At 47.8% G+C, this 23,371-nt stretch overlaps 1 protein-coding gene across 2 annotated transcripts in view; it reads right to left on the bottom strand.

Moving 5' to 3' along the window:
- The window catches only part of RAB27B (RAB27B, member RAS oncogene family), a 358,505-nt gene that overhangs the window by 148,272 nt on the left and 186,862 nt on the right, over positions 1–23,371 (bottom strand). For both annotated transcript variants that reach the window (XM_075328157.1, XM_075328165.1), the window contains one exon: positions 11,530–11,625. The gene's annotated coding sequence lies outside the window, so the exon portion shown is untranslated. The remainder of the gene's footprint in view (positions 1–11,529; positions 11,626–23,371) is intronic.

Here is a 23,371-nt window from a genome sequence, read left to right as displayed (position 1 = left end):
CAGAAGGAGGGGAGGAGAAGAAGGGGAGGAGGAGAAGGAGGGATAGGAGAGGAGAGGAGGAGGAGGAGAAGGAGGGCAGGAGGAGGAGGAGAAGGAGGGGAGGAGGAGAAGGAGGGAAGGAGGAGGAGGAGGGGAAGAGGAGGAGGAGAAGGAGGGGAAGAGGAGGAGGAGAGGAGGAGGGGAAGAGGAGGAGGGGAGGAGGAGGAGGAGGAGAAGGAGGGGAGGAGGAGCAGAAGGAGGGGAGGAGAAGGAGGAGAAGGAGGGGAGGAGGAGGAGGAGAAGGAGGGGAGGAGGAGGAGGAGGGGAAGAGGAGGAGGAGAAGGAGGGGAGGAGGAGGAGAAGGAGGGGAGGATAAGGAGGGGAGGAGGAGAAGGAGGCACCATCATTTCTGTCCTAGGCCTATTTCATGAGTTCTATTTTTTAAAAAATTCTGTGGAAGCAGAAAAGCAGCAATATCTGACTTTCATTTGTTCATTTTCATAGATTTTTTATTTATTACTACTTTTGTCAGATGCAAGTTATTTCTGTGACTATTGTGGGTTTTTCTTTCATTAAACGAAGAGCACCAACAATTGTGACCGTGTGTGTATACTCCTTAATAGTTGACGGCCCTGATAGTCTCTACTAAGGCCCCTTTCACGCATCAGTTTTTTCCATCAGTTACAATCCGTTTTGTGACTGATGCGGTGGATCCTGTAAAAAACTGATCTGTTTTTCATGCCAAAGGTTATTTGCTGTTGAAAACTTTTATCACCCCATCCTGTAAGAGAGAAAAGACATTTTTCTGACCAGAAATGAATTTACGCCTCATCTGAGCATGCTCGGTTACAAAAACGGATCAGTCGCCGGACTCCGTCATTCGATGGAATATGACGGATCCTGAGCCCATAGGCTGCCATTACACAAAAAGACAGAGGGTGACGGATCCGTCGCAATCGGTCCCTAATACAAGTCAATGAGAAATCCAGCGCTGGATCAGTTTTTTGCAACATTCGACGGATTGTGACTGATGGCAAAAAACGGATGTGTGAAAGGGGCATACGGTATCTGAAACTGGTGGTAATTCAGCAGATTTATTACGATCTTACGGCACGCCAAGAACCTTATTATCCGCCTTTTAGATATTCATGGACGTCACCTTTAATTACCAGTCACTGATCAGAAGGCTAGTCTTCAATTTCGTGACCTGCGCTGACTCCCGCTTGGTATACCGGATCGGATTTCCTTACAAGCTGCAGATTTAATTGCCGCGCCAGACAGATCCATTATTGACCGCACCTTATTAATATGACACTAATACGCTGCACACCTCAGAACACAATTCACAATTGATCGCAGATATTGCTGTAAGTGGCAGCAGCAGCGTGATAATGGACGAGGTGGGGTCAGCCTTTCATCATCTGGGTATGAGCGCAGATATACAGGCCGAGGACAGGCGCAGCAGAACCGTCGCCGAAATTCATGGAGGATTGTGTGGTGCAAGTCATATAAAGCTGACCACAGACATAAGCAGGCCATTGACAAGTGTGACCCAAGCAGACATGTAAAACGACTGGAATTTTAAGACTGTTCACACTAAGGTTTTTTTGGAGCGGATCCTAGCCAAAATCCTGCTCAAAAACTCTCAGAAAACTCCTCTAATACATTTCTATTCATTTTTCTTTTTATTCCTATAGAGATTTTGAACAATGTCTGTTGGAAAAAAAGAAAGTGCATGTAACTTCTTTGCAAAAGGCTCAATTTTCCAAGCTCTGCTAGATCTGCTGCAGGGACAACTGTGATTGTATCACACCTGCTGCACCCAGCAAATTAAAGAGGACCAACCACCAGGATTTTCCTATATAACCTAAAGCCAGTGCTATACTGGCACTATCATGCTGATTCTATACATACCTTTAGTTGTGAGATCGGGTGTATGGTTTCTGAAATACAGGCAAGTAAAGTCTGTGAAATGCACTGTTATTTGATTGATAGCAGCTACAGAATATCTAATTGGTGGGTCGGGTTTTGCTAGTTACTCCCGCCCCTGTCTCTGTTATTACAGGGGGAGGGAGAAAGGAGAGAGGGGAGGAAGGACAGGCAGCAGACAGGGGCGGGAATAACTAGCAAAACCCGACCCACCAATTAGATATTCTGTAGCTGCTATCAATCAAATAACAGTGCATTTCACAGACTTTACTTGCCTGTATTTCAGAAACTATACATCCGATCTCACAACTAAAGGTATGTATAGAATCAGCATGACAATGCCAGTATAGCCCTAGCTTTAGATTATATAAGAACATCTTGGTGGTTGGTCCTCTTTAAGTGATACATTGCTGGAATCAGGGTCTCTCTCCTTACATCATGTTGGGAACAAAAACCTGCTGACAGATTCCCTTTAAGGCTGAGGTCACATGTCCTGTAATCATCCATTAGAACCCATCCTGCAGAGATCCGTTGGGAAACTGATCTCTGCCGGATCCGTTTTAACATAGGAGTCTATGGAGGACAGATCCGTTAACGGATTGCTGTTTAGCTTCCATTTGTAATGGATTTGGTAAGAAAACTACGGATCCATTAGAAATGCAAGTACAATGGATGGCTAAATAGTAATCCGTTAATGGTTCTCCATAGACTCCCATGTTAAAAAACTAATCCGGCTGACATCCGTTATTTAACAATGGACAAAAAAGTTGTATTTGCACAACTTTTTTGCCAACGGATCTCTGTCGGATCCACGCTAACGGATGACGACTGGACGTGTCACCTCAGTCTAAACCAGTATGAACTTTCTTCAGAGACTTTTCAAATCAAGAAGTTTTCCATCAGATACACCCGCAACAGAAATCCTGATTGACACTTGTTGACAATCCATGCAGCAGATTAGCGGATTTTGACATGGTTTTCCCACTCATTGGGGATAATTCACATGTGGCTACTTGGTGGTTTCCATTTGAATTCTGTTAATATGACGCGCCCACGGGGTCGGAGGTTTCCTGTCACTGGGCTGCGGTTCTTCTCCTGGGTCGTTGCGGTGGCCTCACCCGGTTCCGTGATCCCGTCCGGTGTCAATAAAGACTTTGTGAGGTGGAGATGATGGGAGTAGTTGTTCTTGACGCCACCTGTGGTGTGCGGCCGGTATGAGCCGCCGCTGCAGGTGCTTCTCTCTTCTGGGGCAGAGGGTGACGCAGCTCGGGTGTTTCAGCCCTCCACAGGTAGAGGTAGGCCAAAGGGAGGATGATATTGGTAGTAGTGCTCGCCTATGGCGGAGGGCTGGGGTGAACGAAGAAAGGGAGTGACACATGGATTGTAGTCAAAGGTCTTTACTCAATGAACTGTTGTTGCCCTTGGGATGCTGGACTCCGCTAACATGGGCTCCAGATGATCACGGATAGTTCAGAGGCCAGAACCGGTGGTTTTGAATCTGTGAGTCCTTCCTCCGTGAACCTTGTTAGATGAGTCCCTGTGACTTATAACTTAACAGGGGCTCTCCTCGGTTTTGTTCCCATCCCGTATAGCAGGCAGCGCGAGTCCGTTATGGGCTGGATCATGGTCACAACTCCTGACTGACTATCTGCTGCTTTGCCCCGGGCACTTTTGGTGGGCTAGGAGACTTGGAATCCCCTGCCCGGTGGATTTGCTAGAGGGACATAAAGTTCCCCCTAGCCTAGGGTTCCACACTCCGTCTGTGCCGGTCCTGAGGGAGCTATCAAGCTTCCCCCCAGCAACCGTGTTCTCCTGCATCTCACATCTTCCCTGTCCCTTGCTGTTCTCTGGTGTCTGTATGTGTAACCTTACCCCAGTGTGTAGCTCCACCCCCCGGGTGCTGAATTAGTGGGTGGGAGGTCCCATTCACCATGGTGACCATCCAAATGACCCTACCCTAACCCAGTCCCAGTGGATGGCTACTAAGCTGTCTGTTGAATGAAATGTGATGCACACTCTTGCGATGGCCTCCTCCGTACCCGGGAAAGATGCTGCACCTTTGTTGAGGTACAGTACCCTGTGGCGCCTGAACCCGCAGGGGCACCACAAATACGTCAATTATTTTTTTAATGCAAATTTACAATTCGACAATCCCCAAAAACATGATATGGATTTCAATTCTATGTGGATTTCTGCTGTGTAAAATGTCTGTTGTGTGAGAAAAAAAAAAACAAGAGACCTTTTTGGGTTACATATACATTTAGCGGAATACCACCACGGGTTTATTTACACCGCACCAAAAATAATTACAGAAATTTAGAGTACAGATTGTAATAGTGATGACTACTCACAATGTACAGTATGTATAGTATGTGATACCTGAAGTTATAATAAAAAAGTATACATTTTTTAGGGAAAAAAACAACTTTATATGCAGGGTTTTTACTAAGATAGGTCCTGGAGTTGCACGCGCACCAGGAGCCTGAACCTTGAAGGTCCCCAAAAATCCTTTTGCTCTATATGAGAAGACCAATACTATTAAAGACCTAAGGGCCCTATTGGAGATTTTGCATTTCGGCCCACATTTTATAAGTTATGCCACTATTTATATGTGAGGTGTATCACCCAGGGATATGGGGTACTCGGTCCTGGGCAGTAACAAATGGGAATGTCACTCTGGTGGCCGTGGCCCGCTCCCGTGCTCTGGGCACCTTTTGTTAATGGGAGTATTTACAGGGGGAGTTAAGAATTTTTGTCATGTGACGCCACCTGCGGGTTGCGGTTAAGGATGGAGAACCGCCACTGCTGAATGTGGGTACTCCCAGGGTTGATGGCAGCTGTGAAGGTAGGCCCTCCGCAGGTAGGGCTGTGCATGGGAGATGTAACGGGGAAAATAACGGAGACCAGTCTGTAGATTGAATTAAACAGTCCTAACTCACTGTGGACCCTCAGGTGCTGGTTCCAGTCCCTGTATTGCCAGTGCCAGTTGGTGACCTGGGTACTCTATCTCCAGCACTCTCAGTTTAGTTGAGACCCTGAAGCCTGGAACTTTGGGGGTCCCCCAGCTGTGATACAGCGGTCTGTCCGTTTGGCTGGCAGTGCGGACCCTGCGGGGAGGTAAGTGTCCGAACCTCAATCCTAGTTTACTGCTGATGCCCCCGGATCTGTAAGGTCAGTGAGGCCCCTGGAGAGCCCTCACCTTGCAGGTAACTGCCAGGCCGTATGAAACTGACGCCTGACCCAGGGCCCTGCGCCCCTCGCGTGCCCAGATTCCAGTGGTGCTCCCTCGTACCGTCCCTGGGGTCTTGACTCCGGCCCAGAGGTAATCGTTTGCTCTCTGTTGGCAACCTGACTCCCATGCCCCCTGGTCTCCATTACACAGACCCAGCTTGAGGTACGTCTGCTTCCTTCACTACATTTCTGCCGACTGTTCCCTGTTCTTCCCATCCCCTCCCACCAGGCTGGCTAATCCCAGGGACTCGTTCCCATGGCGACCTTCCCCTTACGTGGTTAACCCTCTATGCCCTGGTGTGAGTGGCTACTGGGAATTTAGGTGTGTGTTGCTGTTGCTGGCACTGGTGTTACAGGACTGAGGGAGGATGCAGTTCCCTGTAGTGCCCTGAGTGGCTCAGGGGCGCTACATAGGGATTACAGGGGTAACAGTTGCACCCAGCCCATGGTGCATGAGAGTACCACATAGGCATGCTCTTACCAATAGTTACAATGCAAAATTTGGGATATTTTGGCCCTTACCACAGGGTAAAACTCCCAAAATGGCCAATATCACACCAAAATGCACACTTTTGACATGGTTTTACCAAGCCCCAACTTTTTTGTGGCCTGGTTTGTGTACTTTTCTGTTGGCAACTATAGACAAGAAGCAACCAGTATTATACATGCCATGTGGTAGGAGGGTGAAGGTTCCCGTCTTCTATTTCGATGAGGATCATCTCAATCAGAATTGATCGGAAGTGTAGCTATAAGGCATGGAGTGATAACCTCGGCACAAAAAATGGTAGTCCGTGACAGATTTTGACCCAGAATCTTTCAGTTACGCTAAATTAGAACCTAACAAACAAGTAATATTGAATCAAACCACATAAATTCTACTAAAAAAAATTATGTAAATTTTCAAAGTGCGAACAAGATATATAACTTTGTCTCTTATCAGCTCTAGATTACTTTCTGCTTTCAAATATAAAATCTCCCCAGAGCCTTGCTGGTAAGATTAATGTAGACATATATCGCCGAGAAGCTCAAAGATGCAAATTCACCCGTCTCTGTTATTCCAAGATTTTCCTTCTTGGCCGGATAGACTTCACAGCGCTCAGTAAAAGGTCCCATGTGATATAATTCACTTTTTCTGCTCATTGTTCTATACTTGCAAGATACATGAAAGTTCTGCAGATACCTAGAGGTCTTCACACACTTCAGAGCAAGGACAATTACTGTCATCGGAGTACGTGGCGATAATTAATTACATTTTTGCTGCATAACATCGCTGGAGGCACGGTAGTATATGTAGCGCTTCAGACAAGAAAGTTGTACAGCATTCCAAAAAAGTGACAAAAAAATAAAACAGTGCCACACTTGTCTACAGGTTATGAATGGTATTGCAGCTCAATAGAATAGAATAGAACTGCAATAGTAAACTCAAGTCAAGGTTAATGTAGGAGCCATAATTATCTATTATTGTACCCCTTTAACGCTTATTTGCCAAAGCCCTTATTAGCCCTTTAAATTGGAACCACCTACTCAAAAACATGCCTATGAGTCATGTTTACCCTCAAACAAAGTGACTGTGTATTCAATCTCGTATAGAAAGTATAGAAAATCTCTTGGAGTGTGAGGTGGAACTCATAAGTTCACTGTTTTAGTGGGCAGGGGAACAGGTCTCACAGGCGTTCTCCATGAGTGGGTGGGGAAAGAAGGCCTCACGGGGTTCCACTATCAGTGGATGGGGGAAGCAGGACTTACAGGCTTTTGCTATGAGTGAGTTGTGAAAGATAACAAGTGTAGTGCCGACATCACTGCAGGGACACTGACTTACTCACCGCGCCGGCTGGCTCACGTCCTACCCCGCACCACCCTGGTCATCTACATGTGTGGCTACCTCTTTCCCCTACGAGGGCCTGTGCATGCAGCCCAGGTCTCCCGGCAGTGGGCTTAGGGTGCACGCTGGTCCTCCTCTTAAAAGGCTGGCACGCTATTTCCAGGAAATGCCTCTCAGCTTATGGCTGAGAGCCACAGTGTATTTAAGGCACCCTCCCATTAGGGGAGGTGCCTGTGCAACACCTTGAGTAAGTCAGTCTTTAGTCTGCTAGCTAGTTAGTTGTCAGGTCCTGAGCTAAAGAAAAATTCCTAAAAATACACAATTTTATTAATATTCAGTATTAAAAGGGGGAAGAAAAAATCCCAACATCTATATCAAAGATTAAAGATAAAAACTACAATAGATATCTATAAAGTACAAGGGAGGGGCCTGACCCTTATATCGCCCTAAGCTCACCCCTTCCTTGCCGCGGAGGTTGGCACCCTAAAGCCTGCGCATTTGGCGCCCCCGCTCAACGAAGATTATCCCTTCAGGCCCTAGAGCGACCCTAGCACATGTGAAGGTGATAGTACTAGCAAGGATTCGTATTCCAACAATGAACCAACAGTCAGATCTAATATAGATAATAAAAGGGAGCTTCCGTTAGGAGCCGCTGGTATATAAGCGAGTGGTTTTCTTGGGTCATTGTACCCCGCTATGTTCCCAATCTAATCATATTGGCTATAGTATTTTTTTATTATCTATATTAGATCTGACTGTTGGTTCATTGTTGGAATACGAATCCTTGCTAGTACTATCACCTTCACATGTGCTAGGGTCACTCTAGGGCCAGAAGGGATAGTCTTTGTTGAGCGGAGGGGCGCCAAATGCGCAGGCTTTAGGGTGCCAACCTCTGCGGCAAGGAAGGGGTGAGCTTAGGGCGATATAAGGGTAAGGCCCCTCCCTTGTACTTTATAGATATCTATTGTAGTTTTTATCTTTAATCTTTGATACAGATGTTGGGATTTTTTTTCTCCCCCCTTTTAATACGGAATATTAATAAAATTGTGTATTTTTAGGAGTTTTTTCTTTAGTTTTTCACAAATGCACTTGTAAATTATTTGGCTTAGAATTATACAGGTCCTGAGCTCCGGTCCTATTATCCCTGTGCCCATCACCTATACCTGCCTTCCTATACCTATTTGTCCCCAGCGTGCCCACTATACCTGTCCGTACACGCCTGCCTGTCTGCCTCAGCTATCCCGCAGAAAGAAGTCACTCAGATGCCTTTTCCTATGGTGGACTTAAGGCTACTTTACACACTGCGATATCGGTCCCGATATCGCTAGTGTGGGTACCCGCCCCCATCTGTTGCGCGACACGGGCAAATCGCTGCCCGTGTCGCACAACAGCCATCACACATACATACCTGTCCGGCGACGTCGCTGTGACGGGCGAACCGCCTCCTTTCTAAGGGGGCGGTCCGTGCGGCGTCACAGCGACGTCACTGAACCGCCGCCCAATAGCAGCGGAGGGGCGGAGCTGAGCGGGACGTAACATCCCGCCCACCTCCTTCCTTCCTCATAGCGGCCGGGAGGCAGGTAAGGGGAGCTTCCTCGTTCCTGCGGCGTCACACGCAGCGATGTGTGCTGCCGCAGGAACAAGGAACAACCTCGTTACTGCTACAGTAACGAGATTTGAGAATGGACCCCCATGTCGCCGATTAGCGATTTTGCACGTTTTTGCAACGATGCAAAATCGCTTATCGGTGTCACACGCAACGGCATCGCTAATGCGGCCGGATGTGCGTCACAAATTCCGTGACCCCAGCGACTCCGCATTAGCGATGTCGCAGCGTGTAAAGCCCGCTTTAGGCTTTCTCTATTAATAAACTGGGAAAAGGCTGAATATTTCCAAAGTCCCATGCTTCTCTCAAAAACTAGATGTGTCCATCTGATGCTTATACTGTTCTTTAAAAACATACAGTTAGGTCCAGAAATATTTGGACAGTGACACAATTTTGGCGAGTTGGGCTCTGCATGCCACCACATTGGATTTGAAATGAAACCTCTACAACAGAATTCAAGTGCAGATTGTAACGTTTAATTTGAAGGTTTGAACAAAAATATCTGATAGAAATTGTAGGAATTGTCACATTTCTTTACAAACACTCCACATTTTAGGAGGTCAAAAGTAATTGGACAAATAAACCAAACCCAAACAAAATATTTTTATTTTCAATATTTTGTTGCGAATCCTTTGGAGGCAATCACTGCCTTAAGTCTGGAACCCATGGACATCACCAAACGCTGGGTTTCCTCCTTCTTAATGCTTTGCCAGGCCTTTACAGCCGCAGCCTTCAGGTCTTGCTTGTTTGTGGGTCTTTCCGTCTTAAGTCTGGATTTGAGCAAGTGAAATGCATGCTCAATTGGGTTAAGATCTGGTGATTGACTTGGCCATTGCAGAATGTTCCACTTTTTTGCACTCATGAACTCCTGGGTAGCTTTGGCTGTATGCTTGGGGTCATTGTCCATCTGTACTATGAAGCGCCGTCCGATCAACTTTGCGGCATTTGGCTGAATCTGGGCTGAAAGTATATCCCGGTACACTTCAGAATTCATCCGGCTACTCTTGTCTGCTGTTATGTCATCAATAAACACAAGTGACCCAGTGCCATTGAAAGCCATGCATGCCCATGCCATCACGTTGCCTCCACCATGTTTTACAGAGGATGTGGTGTGCCTTGGATCATGTGCCGTTCCCTTTCTTCTCCAAACTTTTTTCTTCCCATCATTCTGGTACAGGTTGATCTTGGTCTCATCTGTCCATAGAATACTTTTCCAGAACTGAGCTGGCTTCATGAGGTGTTTTTCAGCAAATTTAACTCTGGCCTGTCTATTTTTGGAATTGATGAATGGTTTACATCTAGATGTGAACCCTTTGTATTTACTTTCATGGAGTCTTCTCTTTACTGTTGACTTAGAGACAGATACACCTACTTCACTGAGAGTGTTCTGGACTTCAGTTGATGTTGTGAACGGGTTCTTCTTCACCAAAGAAAGTATGCGGCGATCATCCACCACTGTTGTCATCCGTGGACGCCCAGGCCTTTTTGAGTTCCCAAGCTCACCAGTCAATTCCTTTTTTCTCAGAATGTACCCGACTGTTGATTTTGCTACTCCAAGCATGTCTGCTATCTCTCTGATGGATTTTTTCTTTTTTTTCAGCCTCAGGATGTTCTGCTTCACCTCAATTGAGAGTTCCTTAGACCGCATGTTGTCTGGTCACAGCAACAGCTTCCAAATGCAAAACCACACACCTGTAATCAACCCCAGACCTTTTAACTACTTCATTGATTACAGGTTAACGAGGGAGACGCCTTCAGAGTTAATTGCAGCCCTTAGAGTCCCTTGTCCAATTACTTTTGGTCCCTTGAAAAAGAGGAGGCTATGCATTACAGAGCTATGATTCCTAAACCCTTTCTCCGATTTGGATGTGAAAACTCTCATATTGCAGCTGGGAGTGTGCACTTTCAGCCCATATTATATATATATATAATTGTATTTCTGAACATATTTTTGTAAACAGCTAAAATAACAAAACTTGTGTCACTGTCCAAATATTTCTGGACCTAACTGTACATATATAAGATATACAATGGTTTAGTCTGGAAAGGTAATATTCGAACAAAATTATATCATATCTCTACCATCACAACCAAATAATATTACAGGTCGCTGCCAGGTCAGCACACTTCTGTCTAGAGAATGGTACAACAAGTCAGGAAAGTTTCATCAGGATTTGAGGCCATGCAGGGGAAAAAATGGGTTGTATGAGGAAGAGGTCTGTATCATGGATGTTCTTAATGTAACGAAGATTATATTGCCCCTGAGGACTACTTTGAAGCTCCTGGGCCAATGCGGCAGAAAGACATTTGGGCTTGTTCCACAGGTGCAACAGCTATATGTCACGCCGGGGAAGAGAGGACCCCAGGCACAACAAAGAAGCAAAACAACAGATAACCCTAGCGATAGGGAGAGGAGAGTGGGGTCACCTCCTAACACTCACCTGAGGCTGATTCCTGCACTCCCTAGCGTCCCTACATTGGTCCTTCCTGCCATTCGCTGTCACGTGCCCTAAATTCACCCTGACTAGTGAGAAGGCCACCGAGACGCTAGTCTTGCCACTACAATAAAACAACACAAAGATGGTGAAACAGGTGAGGAAAGAGACAACAAATAATTCTCCACAGCTACTTAAGCAGGAAGCTTCTCAGGTGCAACAGAAACACCTCAGCTTTTCCAGAGCCAGGCTCCTTCAATGTGGTCAGTTATAGAATGAGCTTTAGCTGACATAGGAGAGAGTGATGAGCGAGTTTATATAGCAGAAGGGCAATGGACAATGGACAAGCAATCAACCAAATGCTGAGACCTTCTGATCCCCGATCCCCCCGAGGTCTCAGCAGGACGCAACACACTTGCGACACTATACCACTGCACCCATTACAGCTGTGCTCCTGTATTACCCCAGACGATGATAGTTTCATGTCATCCCCATATTCTTGGATACGGCGATAAAGATCTCCTCACCTTTACAATGTATCAGTATGTCTACTGACAACTCTTCCTCATCCCTCAGATAACGTCCCGTCTGTTGTCGTATCTTCTATGTCCAGTTTGCTGAACCTGAAATGTAAATCTACATTTAATAAAATACACCAAAAAGTTATAAGCATTGTAAATTTAAAGGGAAGTTACACTTTAAGACAAGTAATAAAAATAGCGTAATACATTTTAATTGCTAGTGCCTTTTTTCAGTTTTATTGATGAGACCTTTTACTTGCTCATAATATGTAATTGTTTTATTTGGTCTGAATGTTTCTCTTCTCCTGAGTCTGGAGTTGTTTTTCTTTTTTTCCTACTCCGCTCCATTACTATTCTGCCGCCCCCGTGCCAGCAGCCGCCGCTGCTTTCTGGGTCTGGGCCTTCTGGGGTGGTGGCTCGAGGGTCTCCGGACCCGGGGGTCTCGCGGACACGCCGAATAAATGGGGGGACGTAGATGTACGGGCTAGGCCGTAGTAAGTTTGTGACGCCATCCATGGTGTGTGGTGAGCTGGGACACCACTGCTGCTGTTATGGGGTGCCCGGGGGAGATGTAGGGGCAGCTAGATGTTAACCCCTCCATGGGTAGGGATGGTTGCCCCGGGACCCAGTGTCTGGTGCAGGGTGCAGCGACGGCAGGGGGATGCTTGTTTACTCACTGTCATTAAATCACACAAGTCTCTGGTAAACCAAGGTGCTGGTGGCCAGTGCCGTGGCCGGTTGCATTCAGGTCCCCCACCCAGGCCGGTGGTCTCTATCCCTTTCCTCTGCACTGACTTTGTGTAGGTGGACTTCCTAGTCTGGAACTCAGGAGTCCGCTTCCGGCTGGATGTGGCCTAAGGGGCCGTGCCCGCAGACGCTGGCCCGTGGGATCTATGGGCCCCGGCGGTGACCTGTTATCCCTATCGGTGGGCTGCTGTCTTCTATGAGGGATCTTGGGACAGGACATATAATCCTGGCCTCAATCGGTCAATCAACCAGTCCTGGCTTCAGGGTCCAAGTACCCCCCTCTGTGCTCCGGCCTCCAGGTCGGTTCCCTATGTCGGTACCGGCGGGCTACAACCCTGTCCTGGTCCACCTCGGCTCTGCCGAGCCGTCTTCCCGTCTACTGCTAACAGAAACCACCGTCTGCCACCTAGCCAAAGGCACCAGGGCTCCAACCCCGTCACCGTTCAACTTGAACTTCTCCTGCTGGAGCTACCCTTAGCTCCAGCCCACACTCCTCTCCAAACTGAACTCCAAAATCTTTCTGCTTGTTTTGCCGCCCCGGGCTGTCTAGACCCCTGGGTGGGCGTGTCCAACCGCCTGGTCACGCCCACTGGTGTGTCTATCTTTCCCTAAGGGTGGGGGACTAGGGTTTCAGGTCGGCTGTGTGTTGCTTAAGTGAGGGATGGGTGTTATGCGGGGCTTATCTGTGACTACCTGGTTTTGCCAGGAAAAAACACACCAAAGCCGCAACAAAACGCATGCGGATTTCGGTGAGTTTTTTTCCCGCGGGTGCGGAAATCTTTCAGAGCCTGCGGAATTTTCTTAAGAAAATTCCATTTTCTAGTGTGCACAGGGCCTTAGAGCAATGAGAGATGCACTGTGATTGGTTGTTATGGTTAACAAGTCCACTTTTCTTGTCAGATAATTACGACAAGTCCAGTTTTCTTCTCATAATTATCTGACAAGAAAACTGGACTTGTTAACTATAGCAACCAATCACAGTGCAACTCTCATTTCTCCAAAACAGTCTACAGAATGAAAGCTGCACTCTGATTGGTTGTTATGGGTAACAGGGGCAGGATAGATGAGGCCTATTCTGTTTCTGAAGCCTGAACCCACAATTGAGGCTTCACATAAAAATAACACCCCAAATAAGAAAATATATGAAGGAATAAAAGAGTATTTTAATTAAACTGAAAAAAACACACATTGCCAATTTTTTTGAGAAAAATAAACTTCTGTTAGCGTCATATAAAATGTATATTATTGTATTGACAGTGCATATGGTACGCAGGAGAGTAAAGCAGATGGATAGGTCAGCGAGACACAAGGAAGGAGAAATGTGCTGCAGAATATATGAATATAATTATATTAAAAAAAAACAATTTAGATTTCGAATTCATGACTATTTAAAACTTTTTTTTTTTAAAGGGAGCGTTTACAATTTACAGTACTTTGTAGTGCAATGGAAACTGTCAGCAAGACCCTACTACCCTAACCACAAACCAAATGATATAGTGACAGGGATTAAAATCCTACAAATATTGTGCTGCACTAAAGAGCTGAAAGGTTTGAGAGAACACAGCGTCACGTTACCTTATTAGATAATTACATATAGTATTGCAAAAAAAAAATGGCCGCTTTTTTCTAAAAATCAGCGCCACTTCTGTTCACAGGTTGTATGTAGCATTGCAACTCACATCCTTTGACTTCAATGTATCTATGCTGCAATACCAGACACAACCCATGGAAAGGTGTGGCGCTGTTTCTTAGAAAAAGCAGCCATATTTCTTCAAACCTTGTTTAAACACAGCAGCTTCATGTCTGTAAAGGTCCAGTCACACTAAGCAACTTACCAGCGATCCCAACAACGATAGGGATCGCTGGTAAGTTGCTAGGAGGTTGCTGGTGAGATGTCACACTGCGACGCTCCAGCGATCCCACCAGCAACCTGACCTGGCAGGGATCGCTGGAGCGTCGCTACACGAGTTGCTGGTGAGCTCACCAGCAACCAGTGACCAGCCCCCAGCGCCGCGTGGAAGATGCTGCGCTTGGTAACTAAGGTAAATATCGGGTAACCAACCCGATATTTACCTTGGTTACCACCGCACGGAGCTACATGTGCAGAGAGCAGGGAGCAGCGCACACTGAGCACTGGCTCCCTGCTCTCCTGCTCTCCTAGTTACAGCACACATCGGGTTAATTAACCCGATGTGTGCTGCAGCTACATGTGCACAGAGCAGGGAGCAGCGCACACTGCTTAGCGCTGGCTCCTTGCTCTCCTAGTTACAGCACACATCGGGTTAATTAACCCGATGTGTGCTGCAGCTACATGTGCACAGAGCAGGAGCCGGCACTGACTGAGAGCGGCGGAGGCTGGTAACACAGGTAAATATCGGGTAACCAGGGACAGGGCTTCTTGGTTACCCGATGTTTACATTGGTTACCAGCCTCCGCAGAAGCCGGCTCCTGCTGCCTGCACATTTAGTTGTTGCTGTCTCGCTGTCACACACAGCGATCTGTGCTTCACAGCGGGACAGCAACAACTAAAAAATGGCCCAGGACATTCAGCAACAACCAACGACCTCACAGCAGGGGCCAGGTTGTTGCTGGATGTCACACACAGCAACATCGCTAGCAACGTCACAAAAGTTGTTCGTTAGCAGCGATGTTGCTAGCGATGTTGCTTAGTGTGACGGGGCCTTAAGTCTTTAAATGATCACCGTTATCTTAAGTACAAGCAAATATATACCACAATTGAAATAAGTATTTAACACATCCCTAGTGATAGGCGGGCTCGCAAACATTCGGAATCGGCGAGTCAAACTGGATTTAAAAAAAAAAAAAAAAGTTTGTGTAAAATGCTACGGGGATTAGACCAGAAGCGTTATACTTATCGAGTCTCCTGAACGACTGTAACACTACTTCCGAGGCAGCTCATTACCCTCATATATATATATATATATTCACTGCTTCCCCCGCCCACCGGTAGTCCTGGTGTCTCTAACTGGTTGCAGTCAGTCATATGACCGGAGCATGTGGCCCGGAAGTTGTCGCGCTGACATTGTACTGTATCACACTGCACTGGAGTGCGCCGAATCCGGCAATTGTCGAGAAGCCGGATGTGTGAAACGGCTCTAAGAGGGACCCCATGCGGCTTTCTTTAAAATTATTTAAATAAATATTTTTTTAAAACTTGTGTGCGGTCCACCCTCAATTTAGATACCCAGCCATGATAAAACTGACAGCTGGGGGCTGGTATTCTCAGGCTGGAAAGACCCAGGGTTATTGAATTTCCCAGCCTAACAATAGCAGCCTGCAGCCGCCCAGGATTGCCGCATCCATTAGACACTTTACCTGATTCAGCCTAATTGCCCTGGTGTGGTGGCAATCGGGGTAATACTATTATTATTCTTTATTATTATAATGTCATTTATTCCATGGTGCATTACATGTAAAATGACAGATTACAGCTGCCACTAAACCCTAGATTAGTAAAAGGGGGAGGTCTCATAGACGCCTCCCATTACTAATCTGTAAGTCAAAAGAAAGACACAAACACCAAAAAAATCCTTTATTTAAAATAAAATACAAAAACCACCCTTTTCCACCACTTTATTAACCCCAAATACCCAGTTCCGACATAATCCACATGAGGTCCCACTCCAATTCTGGCTCTGCTACATACTGAAGGCACAGGGCGCAGGCACAAAACATGTCCACACGCTGTGTCTTCAAGCAGACACTGACTGAGCCACAGCTGTGTTGTCACTCAGTTTTTCTGCAGTCATAGCTGGAGGTTCCCATGGCTCTCCACCTGTGACCGCAGGTAAACTGACCTCAAATGACCTTATTGAACTCCATGACCTCAACATGGGTAAACCGAGTTCTCAGACCTGCATCTACTGGCAGAAAACCATGTTTTTTTGCTAAGAGATGCAAATTTAGTGCTGAAATTTATACTCCATATTCTTTCACCAAATCTGCATCTCTTGGCAAAAAATCGCATCAATACCGCATCAAAACTGCAATGTGAGGGATGTACTCATTTTTGTGATATAATGTATATATACATACCTTTGTAAATGCAGAGAAAGCTGCTTTCTTCATTAGGAGGTACTTCTTCTGGTCCAAAAACTGAAAAATCATCATCACTTTGAAATAATGCTAAAATCTGTCTCAACTGAGACAAAACAGCATAGCAGCTCACTTGAGGGATCAGATGACAAATGCTTTTTGAAGTGTATGGAGAACAGAGTGAGAGAGATACAGTGGCAAAGAGAAACACAGGTGAAGTTGATTCTTCTTTCTAATAAGTATTTTTTGCACTCCAAAGCTGGGTTAATACCTACACTACTCAGTACTGCTGTATAATATCCTTCATGCTGTGCTGCAGCTCCTCAACATAGAGACAGGAGAGCAGGAATCCCTCATATCTGTGTGTGCTGCGTATGGGAGACATCATAGCAGCCGATCTCCACCCACCAGCTCAGAAACAGAAGAGTAAGAATCCCTCATGTCTTTGTGTGTGCTGTGTATGGGAGACATCATAGCAACCAGTCTTCACCCACCAGCTCAGAGACAGAAGAGCAGGAATCCCTCATGTCTGTGTGTGCTGCGTATGGGAGACATCATAGCAGCCGATCTCCACCCACCAGCTCAGAAACAGAAGAGTAAGAATCCCTCATGTCTTTGTGTGTGCTGTGTATGGGAGACATCATAGCAACCAGTCTTCACCCACCAGCTCAGAGACAGGAAGGGAGGAATCCCTCATGTCTGTGTGTGCTGTGTATGGGAGACATCATAGCAGCTATTCTCCACCCACGAGCTCAGAGACAACTAAAACCTATAGATAGAGACTGCAGAGGGGAAAACTGTTGAAAAATGCAGTATACAAGTCATATCATGGCCGGAAATTGTATTATTCCTCATGTATACACATGACAGCCTATTCTGAAAAGTCACCTGAAATGACTAGGACGGTTTAAATTGAACATGTTGCATGGGTAATGGGTTAAAAATCTATTGGCTAAGTGGTATAGAGCAACAGAGGGACTGTTACATAAGGACGCATGCACAGTCACGAGGGCAGCACAGTGGCTCAACACTGGGGCCCTGGGTTCAAATCCCATCAAGGACAACATCTGCAAGGAGTTTGTATGTTCTCCCCATGTTTGGGTGGGTTTCCTCCAGGATATCCAGTTTCCTCCCACAATCCAAAGACATAGTGATGGGGAATTTAGATTGTGAGCCCCAATGGGGACAGTGATCACATCAGAAAAGCGTTGAGGAATTAATGGCGATATATAAGTGAGTAAAATTAATAAATAAAATGTCAGCCAGATTGGCAGCCAGACTGGCTTGCAAAGTCTCCTTAAGGAGAATAGTGTTCCCCCGTGGTCCCCACATAGCTTTCTCATGAGCCAGATCAGACACCCCCATACTTTGCACTGACGAGGGGCAAGCACCCCGAAACACCGTGTCTGCAAATTGGGATTCTGATCTGGCTTATATATCCTGAGTCATATTGCAAAGGATTGTTAAAAATCCACTTGTGACTTTTAGGATCGCTACTTCCAATAGGTGGCGCTGCGCTAGAGTTTGTCTCCTTTACTGGAGAGACAATTTGAATATTTCTTAGAGGGGCGTGGCAGCTATAAGTCCCCTTACTTGGCAGCCAGACTGGCTTGCAAAGTCTCCTTAAGGAGAATAGTGTTCCCCGTGGTTCCTAAATAAAATGTTGCAGTCATGGCAAGTACTACATATTTCACTCCTTTTGTGAAAAGACAAAAAAATTTGGAACACCGAGTGTCCTTTTGACAACACTACCAAAGTCATAAATTATTACCATAGGGTTTGATAGAAAAGATCTTTTAAATCTGTAGGGTTTTTTTTTTTATCATATTACAAGACCGGAACATACCTCTTAAAGGGAATCTGTCAGCAGGTTTTTGCTCTGAGAGCAGCCTGATGTAGGCAGAGAGATCCTGAATCCACAAATGCATCACTAAAGCCTGCTTTGCACCTTACGATCCAGCATACGATATCGTATGCGATTGTAACCGCCCCCATCGTATGTGCGGCACGTTCAATTTGTTTCATGTGCCGCACAAACGATTAACCCCCGTCACACATACTTACCCCTCCATACGACCTCGCTGTGGGCGGCGAACGTCCACTTCCTGGAGTGGTAGGGATGTTCGGCGTCACAGCGACGTCACGCGGCAGCCGGCCAATAGAAGCGGAGGGGCGGAGCTAAGCGGGACGTAAACATCCCGCCCACCTCCTTCCTTCCGCATTGTGGGCCGGGAGCCGCAGGACGCAGGTAAGATCTGGTACAATGAACAATCTGACGTTCAATTCTAGAGAAATGAACGATGTGCATGCGATGAACGTTTTACCGTTCAATCGCAATCGCACGTACCTGTCACACACTACAATGTACCTTACAATGCCGGATGTGCGTCACTTACGACGTGACTCCGCCAACACATCGTAAGATACATTGCAGCGTGTAAAGCGGGCTTTAGATTACTGGCTGCAGCCGTTCTGACACAATCAGATATTTTAGCTTTACAATGTGGCAGAGCTGAGAGAGCTGCCCCTGCCCCCTTGCTGTACATTGACAGCGAGGTGACAACTAGAGGAGGGTCATACCAGACTGCCATGCATGTGACATTGTAGTCCGAGCAACTAGAAGTCCTGCTGCTTAAACAAACATAGCAAATAAACAACAGATTAGACCTTGACCAACAGTTATCCCTGAATTCTGTGTGCTAACCCTTGCAGCATGGTTGTGGAGACACGGGGCTCAGTGGGTGCTCTCGTCCACTAAAACCCGCCACCTTTAGAAAGACAGTGTAGCTCAGGGCTCATCCCAACTGAACGCCGGCCTCCTTAACCGTGGGCGTGTAATGATGAGCCAGGGGAGCCTCCGGCCTTGTAGTCGTGGCTGTAGTTTTCAGGCTTGCCCCTGGCTCCACCACTACCTCAAGGTCGGGAGCTGACTTGGTGGGGCAGAGTGTGGTGGTGCAATCGTCGGTCGTTGTACAAACAGTCTTCAGGCAGGATGTGGTGAAAACAAAAGACATCTTTTATTACACTCGCCTTCACAATCTGGCTGCTTGCAGAAAACACTTCTTGGAGCTGGGGGACAACCTGCTCTAACGTACCCTCACGTGGGGATGTGCCCTGGTTAATCCGCTTCGCCGGGCTCCCACTAACGGTTACACACACACCGGACCAAAACCGGTTGCTTCACTCTCCGAGGTTACGTACACTCCCGTTCTCTCCGGCGTCCCCTATGGATTCAGCTCCCACACTCTGCCCCTTGGTGTTCACTCTCTCACGTCCCGGATCCAACTGCCCTCTCACACACACACATACACTTCTCCTTCCTCCCCCTGATTTCTGCCGGCTCCTCCTTCACTGTGGTGACAGCCGTCCCACCCGGCCACTAGGGGTGCCCTAACACAATACAAATAAAACACTTTTATTAATGACATCTCCGGTTAACTCAGCTCCCTTTGTAGGGGGTATGCTCACCCACTACACACCTCCACTCTTAAAACCCGAGCCTCCCGGCAAGGCTCCATCTAAAAATCACACATATTTTAAAACTAGGCACAACATGGTGAATAAACTACGAACCAGTCCACAACAGGCTGCCCGGAAGAAGGGGCACCAGTCCAGCGCCCGGAGTTCCAACTGGGAGCTCCCGGTCTTGGTAGTGCCCGGAGGCTTAGCAGCGCTCCCGGTCTTGGTAGTGCCCGGAGGCTTAGCAGCGCTCCCGGTCTTGGTTGTGAACAACAGGAACATAAAACTTTTCCTTCTTCCACGACGCGGAGGAGCCCCTGGCCCAGTCCGGCAGCAGACTCTCTCCGGGCTCAGTCACTTGAACATTGCTGAACTTTAACTGCAAACAAAAACCGGTCTTCCAATAAACCGGTCAGGATGTTTTTATTCTGGGTGCAAAACCCGCTTCCACTCGGCTCTCTGAGCCCTGATGTAATCTGACAGAGACTGTCCGGGTTGTCGGCGCAGCCTCTGGAAAGGCTCGTAGGCAACGGCAGGCTTCGTTGCCATGGTCTCCTCAGTCACCGACGGAGGCGATGGGGTCGCTACCCTAGGCGGCGGAGGTATATCCAAGACGATAACCGGGTTGGTGTTAAGATTCTGGCTGACAGCCAGCACCGCCGGGGTTCCCCTCTCCGGGTCGGTGGTCGGTCCAGGCATCCTTTCCGGAGCGACGGCTAAAGTGCGCCTGGAATGGGAAGATTCAGCCAGTACCGGTCTTGACTGCGCTCTCCGCCGGCTTTGGTGTTCCTCACACTCCAACTCCTGCTGCCACTGAATAGCTTCTTGGGAGGTGGGCATACGGGAGATGCTGACCGCAAAGAGACCGTGGCATCCCACCTCAGGTATGAAGCGGACTTTCTCCCCTGGGTAGAGCGTGTGTAGTCGCTGGGGTAAGCCCTCGACATCCAAATGTACCCGATTATAAAAGTAATCGTCACCGGTTGTCTCCTCCCGGATAAAGCCGTAGCCCTCTTGTTGGTTGAATTTCACCACTATGCCCGTGGTGAATTGTAACTCCAACTCTTCACCCCGGGGACCGGACATCATCTCCCGGGCGACAGTTTCAGCAAGCAGCCTCTCCTTTACGGGGTCCGGCTCTGGGGACGGTGACTTCCTGTGAGGTAGGGAAGACGGCTGCACCGGGTCCCAGAAGAAGCCCCAGTTATTCTGCTCCAGCTTCCGGGTAGATAAATCTTCCGGGGCTTGTACCGGAGTAGGGGTCGGCGGTCCTACCGCGACGGGCGGGGGTGTCCCTGGGTCTGGGTTTGGAAGGATTCCCGGAGGCCGATTCCCCGCCGGCAGCGGATTGGTATAGGTCGCCCGGACCTCTGTTGTGGCTCCCCCGGTCATGGCGTCCCACGTGGTGATCCAGGTTACTTTAGACGGGCGTCCTTGTCCCACAGGAGCGGCCGGTAACGCAAGCGGTGACACATCCGCAGCTGCAGCCGCAGACTGCTTGGGGCGTCCTCTGCCCAGATGGGGGAGTGCCATCGCGGTCTCTATCTCCTGTTGCTGCCTGGAGGTCTCCATCGTGCAAACACTTGGTAGCTCTGGCAATGGCGGCGAGGTCAGTGGAGATGCTGGAGGAAGTGGAGGCGGGTCTATTTTTCCCGCTCTTGAGCATACTCCACCCCCAGTCTCACACAACATATCCACCCATCCGCGGCGGTTCTTCTTTTTCTTCAAAACACCGCCCACTTCGCATGTTTCTCTGCGTGCCCTGGGACCGGCACCTCCCCTCTTTGGGCGGAGTACTCCGAACTTCTTCTTCGGCACCGGCCAGCCCCAGGCTCTTCTTTTGGCGCCAACTTTTCGCGCGCTTTCTTCATCTTCACAGACGACGGCCATCTTGCCGCCATCTTGTGCCCGGTCCAACGCTGCAGGCACTGTATCTTCTTCCCACCATGGGACTGGAAATCTTCTCTCATAGTCCGGATCCTGTGCCCTAGGCACCACTTGATCTCCGGCTTCTTGGGTCCCTGGCAGGGAATTTGCATCCTGCCGACTACGCCACATGTAATGATGAGCCAGGGGAGCCTCCGGCCTTGTAGTCGTGGCTGTAGTTTTCAGGCTTGCCCCTGGCTCCACCACTACCTCAAGGTCGGGAGCTGACTTGGTGGGGCAGAGTGTGGTGGTGCAATCGTCGGTCGTTGTACAAACAGTCTTCAGGCAGGATGTGGTGAAAACAAAAGACATCTTTTATTACACTCGCCTTCACAATCCGGCTGCTTGCAGAAAACACTTCTTGGAGCTGGGGGACAACCTGCTCTAACGTACCCTCACGTGGGGATGTGCCCTGGTTAATCCGCTTCGCCGGGCTCCCACTAACGGTTACACACACACCGGACCCACACCGGTTGCTTCACTCTCCGAGGTTACGTACACTCCCGTTCTCTCCGGCGTCCCCTATGGATTCAGCTCCCACACTCTGCCCCTTGGTGTTCACTCTCTCACGTCCCGGATCCAACTGCCCTCTCACACACACACATACACTTCTCCTTCCTCCCCCTGATTTCTGCAGGCTCCTCCTTCACTGTGGTGACAGCCGTCCCACCCGGCCACTAGGGGTGCCCTAACACAATACAAATAAACACTTTTATTAATGACATCTCCGGTTAACTCAGCTCCCTTTGTAGGGGGTATGCTCACCCACTACAGGAGTAACACTACTCAGACAACACAGGGTGAGGGAACCACAATAATTAGACTTTATTGGATCCCCAAACAATTAACGGCACATAACACATAACCAGCAAAACACACAAATGTAACAGGCAACAGAGTCTCACCCTTCCGCTGGCTCACCAGGGATTAGAATGTCCATGCCTCAGAGCTTCCAGGGCTGCTTACTCCAATCCAGCAGCACCCCGCTTTCGGCGGGCACCCACCGAGAAAGGAATAGCGCCAGATTTAGGAAGCTGTGTGAGGTCTGCAAAGTCTGTAACAGGTGACTGAACTGTCCCAACCTGAGTGTCCTCCTTAGGTAGTCCTGGTATGATGATACAATCCTGGCAGCCGGAGTCGAAATCCCTAGGCTGTGGATATGGTCTCCAACCGGATCCGGAGTCCCTAGATTGAAGCCATAAGATATCCTGATCCTCTAGTCAGCTCCAAAGAGCTTAGACTGGATCCATCAGCATCCATCAACCTTCATCCACCCTGGTGGCTTAAAGAAGTCCCTTTTATAGCCATAACCTTCCCTTGGGATACACTGCGTCCTCATCAATTGGTTGGACAAGATTGCTTCTCCCATTGGATGAATTTCAAGCTGCATGGATAATGTTCATTTAAATGATGTGCATAGAAAGACTCAGTATATCTACATGGAGTCGGCAAGTCACCGACTAGACAATGGCTACTAAGGTAATTACATTATCAATACACAACTACAATACAATGGTTACTGGAAAAGTCTGGACAGCAATAGCTAAGCAAACATGACTTAGCACACATAAGAACAATAGTCTGGCTGAATGTTAAGAAACTTTAACCCATGAGAGTCAATGTCGTCACAATGGTGTCTTCAACTTACATAGCAAAAACC

Source organism: Anomaloglossus baeobatrachus, chromosome 1 (assembly GCF_048569485.1).
Source record: "Anomaloglossus baeobatrachus isolate aAnoBae1 chromosome 1, aAnoBae1.hap1, whole genome shotgun sequence".
NCBI lineage: Eukaryota > Metazoa > Chordata > Amphibia > Anura > Aromobatidae > Anomaloglossus > Anomaloglossus baeobatrachus.
The sequence above is the reverse complement of the archived record's forward strand: the minus strand, read 5'-3'. Positions and strand labels throughout refer to the sequence as shown.